The sequence below is a fragment of the Sciurus carolinensis genome, chromosome 6 (genome assembly GCF_902686445.1).
Source record: "Sciurus carolinensis chromosome 6, mSciCar1.2, whole genome shotgun sequence".
Taxonomy (NCBI): Eukaryota; Metazoa; Chordata; class Mammalia; order Rodentia; family Sciuridae; genus Sciurus; species Sciurus carolinensis.
This window is the reverse complement of record NC_062218.1, coordinates 18,503,882-18,523,627: the sequence shown is the minus strand read 5'-3', so window position 1 is coordinate 18,523,627 and position 19,746 is coordinate 18,503,882. Positions and strand designations below refer to the sequence as shown.

Here is a 19,746-nt window from a genome sequence, read left to right as displayed (position 1 = left end):
GAGATTCTGTTCATGATTTCTTACCATCTTCTCTGTTTGGGCAACTTTATTTTCATGATTAAATATTTTGTCTTCATTGTCTGAGGTTCTGTCTTCCAAGTGGTCTAGTCTTTTGGTGATGGTTTCCATTGAGTTTTTTATTTGGTTTATTGTCTCCTTAATCTCAAGGATTTCCATTTTTTTTTTTTTTTTTTGAGAATCTCTATCTCTTTGTTGAAATGCTCTTTTGCTTCCTGCAGGTTCTCTTTCAGCTTATTGGTATTATCATTCATTGCCTGCATTTCCTCTCTTATCTCATCCTTTGCTTCGCAAATCATCTTAATCATGTATAATCTGAAGTCCTTTTCTGACATTTCTTCTAACATACTGTCATTGGATTCTGTTAATATAGAATCTTGATTTGTTTGGATCATTTTCTTCCCTTGTCTTTTCATGTTGCTCATGTATCTTCCCCTCTAGCAGTGCAGATCTGGGATATTGCAGATTTCCCCCTATAGGCTTATAGTGGCCCTATAGGTTTCTAAATCCCTTTCTTTAAGGGGAGATCAATATTATACTTTCATTTTTTAAAGTTATTTTTATGCTGTATTTACTTATTATATGAATATTTGTTGTGAATAATTTACATTCTGAACTTTCTTTAAAGCTTTATTAAATTATATAATGAATATTATGACATAAAAAGTTTAGAATTCTATACCTTATAAATATATAGTTATGATTTTAACATGTATACTTACTGGATAAAGAAAATTGATTTTGTTCTAACATCTTACATGAAAACAAATGAATTCTTTGAATAATGTTTTTTAAGTGTCATGTTTTCTAATAATATGGGAATCAAATATATAAAATGAAAGACAAAGGAATTCACAACCCATACAGCATACCATTTTAAATCTTCTAATAACAGAAACATTGTTTATAAAAAGTCATCATTTTGTCTTTTTGTAAAAGGGTTATCTACTTTAAAATCGTCATCCTAAGAACTATATCTTATTTAAAAAGACCCTAGAATCACTAATAATTTTAAGTACACTATAGTAAGAAACATAGTCTTCACGTGGAGGGTAATGCATACTGATATGCTGACAACTGTTACCAGAATCCTGGCAGACAAACTGTTGCATAAAATTAAGTGATTTACTATAAAATATAATAACTTTAACACCTTAGAAGCAGTCAAATAAAGAGAACAGATAATAACTCTCACAGCCCTAGGCATTTCTATAAGAAATTGCTCTTTGGCATCCTAATTTTATCTCTGAAGAGGCATCTTGTGGAAAAAAAGAATGACAGATTCAGCAGTTAGCTTTCACTCATGGCATATACATTCTAAGATCCCCAAGGGTTGCTCAAAACAGCAGCTTGCAATAAATATTATATTTACTATGCTTTCCCATGCATACATACCTACAATAAAATTTAATTTATAAATTAAACAATAAAAGTAAAATAGAACCTTTATAACAATACACTGTAATAAAAGTTATGTGAATGTCATCTTTCTCTTAAAATATTTTGTTTATGTACAACTTTCACTTAAAGGAGGCATTTTATGGCTTTGCATTGGCAAATTCAAATATCAGCTTCACCACTCTGTAGCTTTAGGGACAGTATCAAGTAAAATGAGAGCTGTTTGGACATAGCACTGTGATAGAATGATAGTTGATCAGATAGCTGAGATGCCTAAAAGACTAATGTGTGGGAAGTGCATACAGCATATACACCTGCACAAAGGGATGATGTCTGTCCCAGCTGGGATGGAGCAGGGTGGTGTGAGACTTATCTTGCCACTCCAAAAGGCACATGACTTCTGACTTACAAATTGTTTATTCCTGGAAATTTCCATTTAATATTTTCAGATGGAAGTTGACTTTGGAGTGACCGAATCAGCTGAAAGAAAAACTAGATGAGGGACTGCTATGTGTTCAAATACTTGAGTACAAGCAGAATTTAAATTTGGCTACATTCAAAGCATGGTGGAAGTCAGGCTGGCTAAGGATATTGTGCATGCAGCTTTTCTGTAATGGGTCAATTTGCAAATATATGCCACCTTAAATTTTAGCAAATGTACTGCTAAGTTCTGATGTCTATATATATCAAACCTTGTGTCTTTCATGAAGCAGGGACAGGATATCTCTATAAAAGTCATGCAGAAAACCAAGTGATGTCATAAGAAATACAATGTGGAAAAATTGAGATGTGGCACATCGTGAATTTCTCATATAACAATAGATCAGACACTTGAATATTGATGGACACTTGCTTTCTACCTACCTGTTAAAACAACTTGAAAGGCCACAGTCCTGAGAATATGAAATCCAAGGAACTATTGGCTTTTTTAATCCATGTGACTGCTGGTACCACCAAACATCAGCCAGACCCTGAGTGGCAAGATTGCTGAATCCACTCAGGGCTGATTCACTTTGTAGATGTGCTTTCTATGGTCTAAATGCTGACCTACTCAAAATCAACATAAAGGCAACCTCAAGGCATAAGAGGTTTTATTCTTTCATGACTATAAACTGGAGCATGCTTTTGTGATGTGACCAACCTCAGGATGCCAAAAAGCACGTCCACTGCTGCTTTCTCCATGCCAGTTCTGTCAGGGGCGGGCTCTGAGGGCCCCAGAGCCCCACCATGGCCTGATCTCTAAGATGGCACCTGGCAGCTTGCCAGACTTAGCTGCACTCATATACAAGTTTTAGGAAGTAACTCTGGTTGGCTGTTGTACATGAGGCGATCCTGGTATCTCCCTGGAGACTGTTCCTTGATAGGCTGACTTTCCTGGTAGTCTACTCTCTGATAGGCTGATGTTCTCAATATAAGTCCGAGACTTGTGGAATAAAGCCCTTTTGGTTCCTGTGATCAAGAAGAGCGTACGTGTTGTGATTGTCCCCACGGGCGGTGGGTGATCATAAGTTCTGCATTTTCCACCTTTTGTATCTCCTTTGTTCTTTCCCAGAGTGTGTGGAGAGTAAAAATAGTCAGGCATATAGTGGTGATATGGACACAGGTAGTCACAAAATGTTTCAGTGAGCAAGCACTTTGTGGGTGCCGCTGACTTTCCTCCAGCACGGATACCACATGCCATTTAAGCATCTCCACATTCTTTTTTAACAAAGGAAAATAGTTTTGTTACTTCTTTTGCTGTACACTGAAGGATTATTCCTACAGCCCTCTTGTTAAGAAGAGCAGAGCATGCTATTCTCCTTTTCTCAGCAGGTGAGATCAGTATGGACAAGTCTCTGTTAGTCTGTAGGTGTGCTGGCTGTTGCAGGTCCCAGGTATGAACTTTTATATACTTTAAAGGACACCTATAAGTTTGAATGCTCCTTATACTCATTTTGAAAGGTTTTTTTCCCAGCATATCACTTATGAATTTGTCTTGATAATTTTCCTTTGACTAGCTAGCTCTACTGCAGTATAGCTCTTCTAAATAAATACTTCCATATAATAGAGCTACATCATCTCCATTGTACCGTATTCAACACACCAAAGGAAAAGTTCCCCATCTCACATCCAAAGTAGGTGCACTGTGTCTACTTTTAATAGCTACATTGAAGATTAGACTTAGAAAAACTACTAGTAAATTTTCTAATATTTTCAGAATGTGTGTCTACAAAAATCTATAGATCCATTTATATATATATAAGACATTTTTGTCATTTCATTATTGAAGTAAATAATTCATCTAAGCAGTAATGTACACAATGGATAGGCCTTTTCATTCCAAAATTACCAAAAGTAATGCATTGTTATTTGAAATGCATGCAACTTTGATAATAAAAAGCAACAAAATCATTAGATCAAAAAAATCATATCAGACAACAAAAAAAATTAAGACATGTAGATTCAGTATTTCACTGTGCTTTGTACAAGTGCTTTTATGCCTAGAGTACAAGCTCTTAAGTATTATTCCAGTAAATTATAAACATTAAAATAATGGATAAACTTCTAAGACATTTTATTATGGACCTTCATAGCAATTTGAAATAGCATTAGAGATACAACTACAGAAACTTGAAAATATAAAGATTTCATTCATTTTCATAAAAGAAATCTGCAAACTAGAAATCTATTGTTAGTGTGCAAGTGTCAAGTTGTCATCAGAAGCATGAGCTAGTATATTTGCCTTTCCCTAACCTTATACATGATTTCCACTTTCAAGGTAACCTCAAGTTGCCAGTCATCAATTCTTTATTCCAGGCCATGTGCAGAAAGTGTCGGGAAGTGAAAAGACATATCTGCCTGCTGAATCAACTACATTTAAGAAATTGTCCCAGAAGTTACATAGAAATTGTCTTAACATGATTGAGTTGAGATGCAAAAGATACTTGGAAGTAGGGTTCAGTTAAAATTGGGATTATGTCATTGAATGGGACCATGAACATTGGAGTAGATGCCCTATGATATACACAGTAAAGACAGTGAATCAATTATTTGAGTAATATGCTATGCCAGAATATTAACAGGCAAAAATAGTATTTTTACAGGGAAGAAATGAAATATTACTTGTTAGTAGATGTGTCATGCAATGTTGATATAGGCAAAAAGTGACACTTTTTAAAAGTGATCAAACATATAAAATAAGTAGTAATAAGTAACATGACTGCCAAAATTTTATTTAGGTATGCTAAACATCTCTAAAACACTATGGTTAGGAACTATGTTTGAGCCACTTATAAAACATACATATATACACATACACACACACATATATATTGCCCATGTATATTTTACAAGTGGCTTAAGATATTCTACTTGATAGTATGAAAGATAGAAGCATAAAGGCAAATTTTAAAAAGTTTTCAAAAGTAAAATAAAAGACAGTATTATCTTAAGAACATAGAATATGAGGTTATATTTGATATGTATTTATTATGCTCATGGTTTCAGAATACATAGAAATTTAATGGTTCATTTAATATTAGAATCAATAGAATTATAAGAGCAGTTATGAAGCAGGTAAAGATGAAATGCGAGCTTTCTTGTCTACTGTTTAAGGAATAGTCTAAGGCTAGTTAATGGTTTTGTTCCTACTTTTCACTTCTGTGAACTGTTCTATGAAACCTCAGGACTACACCAAAGGACAAGAGCCTGCTCTGTATTTTTACTATATTGTGTAGTTGCAGACAACAGTAACTTCTTTGGACAAGAAGATAAAAAAAATGGAATGATTGGGAAGCATGTGCCTAGACTTTCCAGGAAGCTCACCAGTCTCATAAATAATGTCTCCTCTTGTGCAGTACATAAATGACAGTCTGTAGAATCAATAGCATTTTTTGTGGATATGCTTTCTGGGGATAAAAAGGAGACTTTGTTAAACAATTTTGTATAGTCACTTTTGAACTATGAACAGCATATAAAATAATAATACTTTAGAGTTTCCAAAAATTTCTCTGGAACCACAGGTGGGTGATTTATTTCATTGAAGGTGTGCAATTTTTAGATCTCTTCTATATGGACTGTCAATATTCTCTTTAAGAAATAATTAATATAGTATATTTACTTAAGGAAAAATATCCTTGTAATTCAGGATCAAGATACACCACTAAAACATATATTCCTATAAAAACACCAATAATTACATTTTATTGTATGTGTTCTAAAGAGAAAAATAATTTCGTTCTGCAATGTAATTTTACATTGCACTATTGTAAACATTTTCATTTATACAAGATCATTATGAAAATCTTTTGCATACAGAGATGTTTTTGAATGTGTTCTTTAAATTATAAGAGTATATGGGCTCTGCATATGTTGAGTTATTTTAATACTTTCAACTATAACTGGAATTCTTTAAGAGCATATGCATTTGCATATTGCTGATAATTCTTTTTCATTTTCTCTTTGTGCTTTAGTTGTTGTACTATCTACTGATAATGGCAATTATATGTGTTTATTATCCATGATTATCTCCAGATATATGTACATTTTCTTTAATTAGACTATAAACTCTAAGTGGAATATCAAAATGAAGTCACTGCTTTCTCAGTGTAGGATATTAAATTCTCTTCCTTTTATCCACAGCTTCCGAGATGCATGCTGCAAAATTTTACTTGGGGGTCTGTAGGGGGTAGAAAATCAATGTATTAAGTTATGTTGCAGGGAAGAAAATTCAAAGAGCACACATTTTCATTATTCTCCTCCCCTCTCCTGCACACTTCACACTCATCAATTAAAACTTACAGAAACAAGTGGTTTTCAAATACATAGAATAGTCTGATAAGAACACTTTTGATTATTATCTTTGTAAACATGTTATAAAAATATAACAATGTATTCCACAAATATATACAGTTGATAGGTGAGTTAGCAGTAATAATAATAATAATAAATTGTGCAGAGTTGAATTAATTAACATAAATTCTAGAACAATTATTCTTTAATTCTGCATCAGGAAAAGTATCTTATTAATGCAAAATAAGTTTAAACAATTTTCTCTATCATTTAACCATTATTTTGGTGGGAGATTTAAAAACATAATTATCAATTCAGGGTCAAATATGGACATGAAGAATCTGTCAGAATCATCCCATCTGGGACCAAATTGATTGCTTGTCACATACGCGTCTTCATCAGTGTTAGCCTGTGGGGTGTTTCAGGAAGTGCCTGCCTAACTTCCTAACTTTGAGCTAGCTACCCAGTTCTTACAGTTCTGGCTGTCCTTGATGGGCTGACAGCTAAAGCCATCCTGTAACATTGACCCCAGCAGCCAAGATAGAATTCCTTCCTTGGAGAGGAATCTGTATCCATCCCAGAGGGTTTTTTGTTTGTTTGTTTGTTTTTTGCCAGTTAGCTCTTTAAAAAATCAAAATTGTTTCCTTATTTTTTTTCTTAAATGCTTCCTTTTTTTTTCTTAAATGCTCTAATATCAAAATCACAAGGTCCAGAAATGTTAAAAAAGTAATACTTATACTTCTGTAATTTCATAAATTCCTTCATACATAAATCAAGACTAAAATATGCCTTTGATCCTAATGACCTGATTGGTTTATGAACTAAATCTGTAGTGAAAATAAATACTGTGAATTTACAGTTAAGTCTTGAAGGATTATTGCCAAAGTAATTAGTTTCATTGCTATCTCTAGTCAGGTTGTGCATAATTTTAAAGAGAGCAAATTATTTGACATTGAAATGCTTTTTGTGAAGGGAGGTATGGTATGTTTTAAAAGTCACACTGAACAAGACACAGTGCTAAATGATTTATTGGAGGTCTGCTTTTCTCAAAAGGTTTCCAGTTAATGTTACATGTGGCATCATTCAGATAGTGTGAGTTCTTTCAAGAAAGTACTTTCCCTATGAAAGCACAACTGAAAATCATGAAAGAAAATGTGTGCTACTTATCTTTGTGGGGCAAAAAGACATCATTTAAAGGTTACAATTATTAAAAAAAAATCTGAATCCTAGTATTTCAATAATATTATTCCCATAGACCTTTGCTCCAAGAGATACTGCTTCAATATTGTAGAAAATGATTTGCTTAATCATGCTGAATTTCAAAATTCTTTTCATGGTTCATCCTTAAATCACTGGAAGATTCTGGAAATATGAAGGAAAGAATAACTTTAACAGCAGAACCAATTTTCCTGGCTTTTCTCATGACACTCGCAGCTACAGGGAAGGCAGAGATTAGGCAGTAATGCTCAATGTAGATATGACACTTAAGAGAATAAAAAGTTCAGAGCTGCTTCCAGCGTTTATTCTGATTCACACTAAATCAAAATATTTTCCCATCATTATCATAGATATTTAAATTTTGCTCATGTCTATTTTGGGCAACACTATTTTGTATTCCCAGTTATATAAATAGTGGCATAATATTAGGTTATAATGGAAAACACAGAAATAAATTTTAACTTTACACTTTCATAAGTCAGTTAATTTTATGATATTTTAGTGTTCATCCTGTAACTGCAGCAGTTAAAATTAATCACCAGCATTTTCTCCCATCATTGAATATTCAACTAAAGCATGCTTTTGTTGAATTTTCAGATGATTACAAAAGTTAGTGTTGTAGAAAATCATAATAAAAGTGTCAATTAAAATAAATTTATTCAATGACCAAGTTGCATATGGGCATTGAAGAAAATTAGGAAAACTCATAAGAAGAATTATAATAATATAACATAAATAAAATATAATTGAGTACAAAATAAATAAAACATGAAATATCCTTCATTGATCAAAATTGTTGCCATTTTAATTACATGCTTGCCTTATAGATTCTATGCACATGAGTGTAGATAAAATTTTATAAAATGAAGGATTCATAGTTGGTTTAGTTTTTTTTTTTTTTTTTTTTTTTTTTTTTTTTTTTTTTTTTATCATTGTGACCAATATGCCCAGCAAGAACCAATTAGAGGGGAAAAAGATTTTGGGGTTTCTGGTTTCACTGTGACCAAAACACCCAACAAGAACCACTTAGAGTTGGAAAAATTTCTTTGGATTTATACTTTTGGAGGTCTCAGTTCATAGATGACTAATTGCATTGCTCTGGGCCAAAGATGAGGCAGTACATGGTTGAGAAAGGCCCAATGGAGGACAGCTGCTCAGTTCATGATGGGGTCAGGAAGCAGAGACAGAGAGAAGGGGCAAAGGGGAAACGGGAAGAACAATTCTTCTGTGCACTTTCCAGTGACCCACCTCCTTAAGTCACACTCCACCTGCTCACAGTTATCACAATCAGTCCGTTCAAACTAGGATAGACTGATTCTGTTACACTGTGATCTAATTATTTCACCTGTGAATATTTCTGCATTAACAGGAGCATTTGGGGATACCTAACATCCAAACTGTAACAATAGTATACATAAATTTAAAAACTACTCTTTCCCTAAAAGCAAATTCAGTGAGATTCATTCATTTATAAACTTTATCTGCCTAGAAAAATTATTTCTGATCATAAACTACAAATTCAACAATTTTTCTTCTCATTTAATTAAAAAGAACTTTTAAGTAGTATTTATTTTTAAAAACTTTATTAACTTTTTTATAGCATACTATGATAATGAATACTTTTCACTGGAAATAGGTTAACAAAAATTTTATTTTTAGTTTTAAATTATGTTAAATTTGAGAAATTGAATTTCAATCTTTGAGAGGTAATTTGAATGCTAATTAGATCAATCACACTTTTATCAATAACATTGTATTTTACTCAGTGAGTCACCATGCTGTGTGCTGCAATGGGTAAAAATCAATGTTTGGGGACCAGATTGCCTGCTTTCAAATTCCAAATCCATCACATCAGTGGCATTGATGGCAACTTTCACCATCTCTTCTTGCCTCAATGTATTAGGAGAGTGGTTAGGAGGATATGGTAATAATGCATGAAATTAGTACAATTTTGTTTAAATCAGAGCAGTTGCTGATAAAATTAAACCAGTCACTAAATGTTAAACAATCAGGGAACGACCTTAGACAGAATGTTTATTTCCATTGTTTTAATAATTAATTTTTCTATGTAGAAGTCTTTCATTCATTTGGAATTAGTTTTAGAATATGGCAAACATAAAAGTTTATTTTATATTTTTCTTCCAAAAATCTTAAGAAAACATTAGAATAATTCACTTCTCTTGTTCATTCATAAGAAATGTTTTTAATAGGATGACTTTGCTTTTTGGGTAATATTTATCTGAACCATTGTTGAATACTAATCTCAGTATTTTAGGGGCAAAATTTAACCATTGACTCCAACTGTTTGAAAAATCTCTGCTCTATTTCTGTGTAATCACATTATATTGGTCAATCCTATGTCATCTACCAATGATTCTTTACTCACCCTCTGAACTTTAAATTTTAAGAATGTCTCAAATTTTGTCTTGAGCCTTCTTTCAACTCTACCTGTCTTTCCATCTGATCTTCTTTATTCACATAATATTATAGACAATTATTATGCTGAACAATCTCAAAATTACTTTTCTGAACTGATCACAATTTTTTTCTTTCCTCCTTTCCTTTTTTCTTCTTTCTTTTTTTCTTTTCTCCTCCTCCTCCTCCTCCTCCTCCTTGTCCTCTTCCTCCTCCTTTTTTTCCATTGCTAGGCATTGAAACCTGGACATTCCACATGCTAAGCACATTCTGTACTACTGATGTATCTGCACCTTAGCCTCCTAATTATCAGTATTTTGTGTACTTTGTAGTCCTTTCAAAATTACTATGCTAAGTAAGTAAGGAGGTAGGACTAAGGAGGTAGACTAAGGAGGTAGAAATATGGCCTTTAGAGGTTAAATAAAGGGTTAAACCTGTAGCCTGAGCCTATATTCTAACTCTCAGCATGTCTTCCTTTGAAGCAATTCATACAAACCATTTCTACCCAGCAAGGGTTTAAAAAGATAATAATATGTTACAATCCTTGACCAATAAGCTTGCTATTTTTAGGGTTGTTCTTCTTTCTCAAAGCTGAGGGATAGATGTCTAAAACCTCTTCCACTTATAAAAAGATCACAAGTTACCCTGAAGCAAGGAATATCTGGATAAAAGAGACCATGACCTTTACACAAACCAACATGATCAGAAGTTACCTTTAGGTAAAAACATGCACATTAAGAACCTAAAAATCTGATGCTGTTCTACTGTCAGTCAAAAGTTCAGAGGCAATAGTCCGCCAGGATTCTCCCGAAACCTCCCCTCCTACCCCAGCAAAAACTGGGACACAGAGAAGAGAGTGACAACAACAAGAGAGTTGTCACTCTCTTCTCTGAGGGGACCCACTCTCCCCATTCAGAGTGTCTTCCCCATTCCCTTTTAATAAAATTTACTAGACTTCTAATAAGTCTGGTATCTTACTGGAAATCCTCTCATGCATAAGCACAAAAGTGAGAACACAATGCAATCTCCAGTCTTCCTTAGGTACCATCTTATCTGCATTTCCACCTAGGCCTAAAACAGACATTATCCTATTTATACCCTAGCTCACTTGTCCCTTTCCTTACCTCCCATCAGTAGAAGACTCAGGATTATTAATCTCCAGATTCTGAAATTTAGGATTAATCTGTGATTTCTCTTTTTTATTTCTGTCCAAACATGTATGCAATTGGTTCACTTTTCTAATTCAAAGCCAGGAAGATTATATTTTTAGCCATACAAAGCTGACATTAATTCTTGTTTCTTGTGGTTACTACTCACACAATAAACTCTAGGTTACCTAATCTCCCTGACCCTGATTCTTTCTGTAAAAGTAATGGTTCAGTTGCAATTTCACTTCAGGATTATAATGAAGCCACTACTGTCATCCTGGTAACTCCCACCCTGCATTGCTAGTGTACCTACTTGACACCTGAGGGCTTTGTATTCTCTTTACAAAAAAAAAAAAAAAAAAAATTTGGATTCATTTTTTAAATTATTTTTGTGTGTTTTAATTAGTTACAAGTGGCAGTAGAATACATTTATGCATTTTGATAAATTATACATAAATGGCATATAATTTCTCATTCTTCTGATTGTACATGTTGTAGGATCACACCAGTCATGCAGTCATATATGTACATGAGGTAATAATGTCTGTTTCACTCTACTATCCTTCCTACCCCCATACGCTTTTCCTTCCCTTTACTTCACTCTACCTAAAGTAACTCTATCTTCTTAGCGCCCACCCCTCCATTGTGAATTAGCATCTGCATATCAGAGAAAACACTTGGCCTTTGGTTTTGGAGTTTGGTTTATTTCCCTTGGTATGATGTTTTCCAACTTCATCTATTTACCAGCAAATACCATAATTTCATTTTTCTTTAAAGATGAGTAATATTCCATCATATTATATATACCACAGTTTCTTTATCCATTTATCTGTTGAATAACACCTAGGTTAGTTCCATAGTTTAGCTATTGTGAGCTGAGCTGCTATAGACATTGATGTGGCTGCATCACTGTAGTATGCTGATTCTCAGACTTTTGGGTATAAACCTAGAAGTGGGATAACTGGGTCAAATGATGGTTCTGTTCCAAGTTTTCTGAGGAATCTCCACATTGCTTTCCAGAGTGGTTTCACCAGTCTGCATTCCCAGCAGTAATGTATGAGTGTGCCTTTTTTCCCAACATTCCCCCCAACATTTATTATTACTTGTATTTTTCACAATAGTCATTGTGATTGGAGTGAGATGAAATCTTAATCTAGTTTTGATCTGCATTTCTCTAATTGCTAGAGACGTTGAACATTTTTTTCATATATTTGTTGATCAATTGTATTTCTTCTGTGAAAATATGTTCAGTTTCTTAGCCCATTTATTGATTAGGTTGTTTGGTTTTTTTGTGTGTGAGTTTAAGGTATTAAAGAAATGATAGAGACCATACTTGTATAATTACTGCCAGGTGTGAATAAACCTGCCAATTAAAGGATATTGGCTTGTTTCTTAAAGATTTGGGAACAAAGACTCCACATTCAGTGTAATACATATGTTAATTTATTTGCTATGGTGATAAAAATAAATTCACATTTTTATTTTAAAAGAAGAAAATAAAACTTTTCCTTTTATCCAATATGAAATAATTTAAACAAATAATGTAGTCATTTTAATTGTTTCTGGTTTTTAAAGTGTTATATTTCAGTAAGTATTTTGACTTTGACAAATGAAGACCTATACTCCTACCTTGTCTTTTTGGACATATTTGATGTTGCTTCATCCAAATTTAGTCCCTCAATTCCAATTATACACTGTTAATATGTCTTTGATGAATAAACTTTCTTGAAATTTCTTGGAAGATGCATTCAGTGACCCAAAGTTTTGCTCCTTCACCTTATAAAAGGAAGAAAAATAAAAGATAATATCATTTTTTTGACATGTTCCAAATGGTAATTAACCTAAAGGTATTTTAAAAGCTCTTTAACAAATTAATGAATTAATATCTCAGATTTATGTATATACAACACATTTGTTTCGAGATTTTAATTCCTCCATCAGATGCAATCGAAGTACATTGTGTCAGTTGATCTATTCTTCCTTCTCTCAATTTGTTCTTAGGGAAATTCTTAACTGTATCCCCACAAATTATATTATAACTTAAGAAGGCATTTCACTCTAATCCTTTCTACTAGCATGGATTAACATAAAACTCCGTGAAATTGCCTACTTCAGCCCAGTGAAAATAAACTGACTAAACTATGTACTCAATAGTGAGGAAGAGATTTTTCGAACACTTCTAAGTAGACCTTTGCAGCTTATATCAATCATTGACCAGGTGAATCTTAGCAGAAGGTAATTTGTTCCTTTGTGAAAATCCAAATGAACTCATACAACTAATGTGGAAATGGACTCTACTTTTGTCCTGATCACTGTTTCTTCTTGGCATTAGAGACATTTTTTCAGCCTCAGGAAATCTAACCTATCTCCCTCTAGTAGGGAAAAGTTTTTTTGGTTTCACTTGTTTTTTGTTTTGTTTTGTTTTGTTTGTCTTTATGGTACTTGGAACTGAACCCAGGGGTGTTCACATCCCCAACCCTTTTTATTTTCATTTTGAGATAGGTTTTCACTAAGTTGCTGAGGCTGACCTTGAACCTGCAATCCTTCTGACTCAGCCTCATGAGTCCCTGGGATTACAGACATGCACCACTTTAACCAGAAGGAAAAACCCTTTTACCAGAATGTTATTAAGGAATTTGGCAAAGTTTTGTTACTTTATCAGACTTCCTTGTTTATACCAATTTAAATTTAGAGAAGATAAAAAGAACACAAGGCATTCTGAAAGTAAAATCGATAAAATGACCTTCATCATCTATGCTATTTCTTCTTTCTTCAGTTAATCTGTGGGTTGAGTTAGTAACAGGCCACTACATCTAAGAATATTACCTCTGATGTTAAAATGTCCTTAATTAAGTAAATTCTGTAAGAAATCGAGAGATATGTTCTTATCAGTGAAAGGACCTGAATCCTTATCTCAATACTCTTCTAAACAATGTGTGTTTAATTGCTTTTCAAATCTAATATCTGGTCTTCTGGAAGGGACATAAGATAAAGACCCTAATGCAAAGATTGATATCAGGCAGCATGGACAACTAGTAAAACCAAAGCACTTCAGGAGACTGATTGTGGGGTTCCTATTTCAAATAAAGAGGCATAGGTCTTCAAATCATGGAAAGACTGCCCCAACTACAACTCATTGATGATTCTTAGGATTCTTCCAGCAGCAATAGTATTTGCAAGAAGATAGCTTCCCTCAGGGACCCTTAGATCATGCAGATTTCTGGGCAAGATAGAAATCCTGTAGAGAAAAATCTGCACATTGTCACATTATATCTGTGTTTTTATTCTTTCTTTTTCCCACTACCTAATTTCCTTTTTTTTCCTTTTTGTTTTAAATTAAACCAAGCCATTTAATTAAGTCTTCGAAGCTAAACAATACATGAAGTTGGACCCCAAGTCCTGAGAATGTCAGAGTGTGGTTCCAAAATGTGGTGTGGTTATCAAGAGTTCAGAAGTGTCATTACTCAAGATTTACAAACCAGAGAATGTACAAGACCTGCACATTCTGTGGAGCAATTTTGTCAATTATGAGAAAGAGACCCCAAGAATCTCTCAAGATGGGGAAAATTCAACTCCTTAATAACTCTGTTATTAAGGAATGAAGAGCTCCAAAATGTTCTGCTGTTGTCTCTTCACTTTTCTCACACAACATGCATCCTGTGCGATCATAATCCCCAATGCACAGCAGCTGAGGCTGCTGTTTGAGTTGGAGATGAGTCCCTCCGTCATTTACATCATGTAATGCCACAGCAAGAGTCATTGAAGACAAAGAGCTCTCATCAGGACAACATTTTAACAAGCAGTGAAAGTTAAAAAAAATTCTCTGATGGCACACTGATTTAGTTTATAAGATTTAAATTTATAAATTAAAAAAACTACATGTTTTACTGGTCCTCCTTTTTCTCTTCTTTCTTTCTTCACATCACTTTTTCTTCTCTTCATCTTTCCTAGTCATTTTTCTGCCCTTCTTTCTTCTCTGTATCCTGATTGGCAATCTTATCGTTGATGAGGTTGTGCAGAGCAACTATGGAGTGAATCAGCCAGGCCCCACTGTCTGGTCCTCAGTCTTCAGGTAAAAGCCTTGACAAACTCCTGCAGGATGACATCAGGCAGCAGGTTGAAGATGTCCAGCAACTGGTAGAAGATTTGGTGGTTAATGGGCAGCTTGGTCGTGGTTGCTGATTTGGTGGTTAATGGGCAGCTTGGTCATGGCTACTTTCTCCAGGTAGCTCCTGATATTGAAAAGCTTGGAGGTTCCTTCAAATCATGATCATCATTTGTGATCCAGTGGGAAAGAGTGCCCACTGTAGTGTCTTTGATATCTCATAACAAGTTTCTGACCCCAACTTCCTCAGTTTCTTCTGCTCCCTGGTCACATGCTCAAATGTTTTTGAGGTTAAATTTCCATCATCATTAACTTCTTCCCCTGAATTTATATGTTTCTGTGGGCAGTCCCAGGTCCTTTGGCTTCACATCAGTAATTACCAGTACTGAGTTAGGGCAGTATCTTTTCATGAGTTCATTAGTGGCAATGAGTTCATTATGTAGTTTAGGGCCTGTGAGGTACCATCAACTGTTCTTTCTCTGGTATTAACCTTCTTAAATATTCCATACATGTTTTCCAATTAATCATGACCTAAGAACCAGACAGAACCATCTTTGTCATCTTCACCAAAGGGGCCGCAAAACTCTTGAACCCGTTAAGTACTTTTTTTTTGCCACAACCTCCAAAGCACACCAACAACATGTTTCTGGTTTCCAACCTTGCTGACTCATTGACTATAAAGTAATACATGCTTGGAAAAATTTCAAACTTTATTGTTTTCTTTGCATTTCTATTTCTTTCCTTTGAACTTTCCTCATTTTCTCTATCCTCAGATCTCTTCAGGGATAAAGATGCTAGAGTAGTAGCAGTATTATGGCCTGAGTTCTATGTTGCCAAAATTCTGGACAGGTACACCCCATGCCTTATGTGTTAATGCCACAATCTCCAACTGGTCTTGCTGTTTAAAGAGATACTGAGATTCATCTACATTTTAAGATACCATCAAAGCAGATTCCCACTTAGAAAATATCAGGGGTTACCGCTACCACCCATCCAGGAAGTTAATTGGGACATGAGAACAAAATCTCTGTAACAGCTTTCAGAGGCACAGAAGAGAGGGGCCAAAGCGCCTTCCTGGGACACCAAGGCTTTTTGTTGAAAAGGGATGGGCGAAGTGAGGATAGGTGTAAGCCTGGAGGCAGGGGCTCAGTGCCAACTGTGGCCTGCCCTTTCCTCCATACTCTAGCACCACCCAGCTTTCCTTGAAAGGAACAGTTCGCCCAGACCCTGAATTGGAGACCAAGTCGCTGTGCTGGATCACCCTGGCTGTTTGAAGATAGGCTGTTCTGTACCAGTGCACAAGTCAGGGCAGCCCTGTCCCACCTGCGTCCCCAGCCTGCTCAAGGCCACCATGCTGTCCCCAGAGAGCCTGTGACTCAGCAGTCCCAGCTCTAATTACCTCTTTTTGTGCTTTCAGGTTACTTTTAAGTATGTTTATTTATAAAGTTATTATTCTGAATATTTCTATTGACATATTTTGTCATTGCCTAGAAGAGTCTAAGAACTGGCTACAATTTATTCAAATTTTGGTAAAAACATGCATTTGTTTCAGTGCTATTTGGAAGAATATTTTTCTTAGGTGGTAAGCTAGCTCTTTTCATCACTGAGTCCTTATGATGAAACATTTGGGTTCATCGACAATTAGAGGCACTACTCGCTGACATTTTATCTGGCAGACAACCAGGAATTAGATAGCTAAAAGCAAAATAAAACAAAACAGAAGAAAAAACTGATCATGCCATACGAGGAGGTAAACAACAATGAAACAGCACTCATAAACCATTTATAGAAGACTACCTCTGCAACTAAATCTTCAGAAAGAGGACTCTTGGAAAGATGACCTTGAGTAAGTGGAATATGTTTATATTTCTTACTTTTGGAAACCTTACAAATGGCTTATTATTAAGCCATGTTTAGTCTACCTCTTTTCTGTGTGCTGAGGTCTCTACTTTATGCCTCCCTACTGATTAACACTGGAATGGTCAATCAACTCTTGTGACTGCTACAGGATTTCTTATAGTAGAACCTACTGACTATTAGAGCTGACTTCATAGAATCAAAATGATTTGGTAAGAAGAATATTGACTCCTCAAAGATGCAAGGTCCTTATCCCAAAATTTATGAATATGTTAGCTTATGTGGCAAATAAATGTGGCAAATGTGATTCTAATTAATGATCATGAAGTTAGGACACTATAGTGGATATTTCAGTGGTTCAAATGCAATCACAACAATCTTCCTAAGTGAAAGAAGGAGAATAAATGAGGCTAGATTATTATCATGTGATGAAAACTTTGACTTTGTTTCTGCCTTTTAGGATGGAGCAGCAGACTGTTAAAATGACATGTGGAAGCTCTAATTCCAAGTTTGATATAACCACAGATTAGGGCCTTTAGGAGGTAATTAGGTTGAGACGATGTCATAAGTGTAGTGCCTTTGTGATGGGATTAGTGAGAACACAGAGTTATGAGATCTCCCTTTTTCTCTCTCTTGCTCTGAGCATGTATGTGTATGTGTATGTGTGTCTTTCTCTCTTCCTCCCCATCTACCTCTCTCATTTTTCTCCATGAATATGCACCTAAGAAGGAACGAATGAGTAGAGGAGAAGGTAGCCCTTTACCAATCAGAAAGTGGGTCCTCAACAAAAACAAATTTGCCAACATCTGGATCTTAGACTTCCCAGCCCTCAAAATGGTGAGAAATAATTGTGTGTTTTCTATGGTATTTTTTTATAGCACCCCAAGGACAAAAACAAGTTTCTTAAGTCAAAGAATGTGGTTGGACTCTAGAAACTGGAGAAAGACCTGTATTGAACTTCTAATCTGGTGAATGGTAAACAATTAGTCTAGGTTGTTTTAAACACTGTGTGACCATTTTTATAGTAACCATAGAAAGCTAACGCATTAAAAAATTAGTGCAGTTTTCACAATGCCAATACTACATTCAGTGTCTATTTTGGACACTTATTTCTATTACCTCCAACAATAAAACAAAACAAAACAAACATATATCCAAAAAAACTTACTAAATAATTTTTTAAAAGAAGAACAACAGAACTTCAAATCCAGATTTGAAATCTTAATTACTCAGTGAAAATTCTTCAAAGTTTTCCTCTGTCATTTGCAGAAGACATGTTTGGGTAGCCCTAGGATGGCGGCTGGCGTTGAGCTAAGAGGTGGCACATAATTAATGTTAACACAGCGTGATCTACCTTTGCCTAATTAGTTAATGTCTCCTTTGTGCTAGTGGTCAACAGATATTCCTCATTCTTTCTTGATTGGTACCGTGGCGCATGCTCCAACTGTGCTATTTAATCCTAAGCTGATTGGCTGCCTTAGGTATATAAGACACACCTGTAGGAAGCACCATGGATAACCAGATAAGCACGGTTAAGCAGCACCTCTGAATGATGGCAGAATGCAGGTTGCAGATTGCAGAACAGAGAAGTAAAGCCACACCTCTAGATAGTAGAGTGAAGGACACAGGATGCAGGATGCACCTTTAAGAAGAAGCAGCAGAACTAAGAAGATATAGATCTCTGATAAGCATAGCATCTCCGATGAGCATAGACTCCTTCTCTTCAGCAAAGTCTCTGTCTTTCCTCTCAAAGTCTCTGTTTCTCTCCTAAGCAAAGTCTTTTTTCCTCTATAAGCTAGGGAACAAATAAGCAAGAAAGCAGCCCACTAAAGAAAGATAGTAGAAGTAGTTTGTTTCCAGTCCACCTCTCATAAATACCGCACAATTGTTGCTGCAGGCGGTAACAATATCCGCACGACTGTTACCGCAGGCGGCGACAGTCATTCAACATTTTGATTGCAGACTTTACACAATGCATAGAAGTTGAGACATTTCATACTACAATTTGATGATAGCAAGAACACTATAGAATGCATAAAGTCAAAGAACTCAACTAAGATGCAAATGAGAATGAAGAGCTGATGACTTTAAACTCTAGATCTCACATTTGCCATTCTGGGTATTTCAGTAGCTACTTCAGGAGAAAAAATGCTTACTTACATATCTATATAACTTTATGAGATCTATAATATAAGAAGTCCCAGAGAATAATCACATATATCATAGAACTATACAATTTGATAAATTGTCACATGGTAGACAACCCCCAAGTGAGTATGGAAATACCTTCACCTCCTCTTATTCATAAACTCAAGTAGTCTCTCCCTATATCCTCATAAAACTGTTCTATGTAATTTACCAGGTGTGAAGCGGTGACAGTATGTGACTTCTGATGTGGCTTCCATTTTGACCTCTTTAGTCATTTAATCAGGTGGACTCCAACAGTGGTATTGTAGAGCGTCTATGTGGCATTAGGAAGAGATGCAAATTAGGAAGAACTCAGGCCATCTACCCACAATCCACCAGTTCACAAGCAGATGTTCTAGAGAGTCGAGATATGAATACACCACACTGAATCTCACCATCATGTATATCCACAAGACTGGGATACTAATGAGAATATGGTGTAATCCATGTTCACACAAATCTGTCAAAATAGACTCTACTTTCATGTATAATAAAAAAGCCAAATTTTAAAAGTAAAAATTCTTTCAGTCCCAATCAACAAATACATATTAACTTCTTGACAGATTCTTATCAAGAATCAACTTCCTTAAAAAATAATTAGCTACTTCATTCACTATCCTGAAAATCTGA

The 19,746-nt window shown here is 34.9% G+C and overlaps 1 pseudogene; it reads right to left on the bottom strand.

Moving 5' to 3' along the window:
* LOC124986985 (26S proteasome non-ATPase regulatory subunit 7-like) overlaps positions 1-18,880 on the bottom strand; it is an 87,413-nt pseudogene extending 68,533 nt beyond the window's left edge.
* Positions 18,881-19,746: the final 866 nt, after the last annotated feature.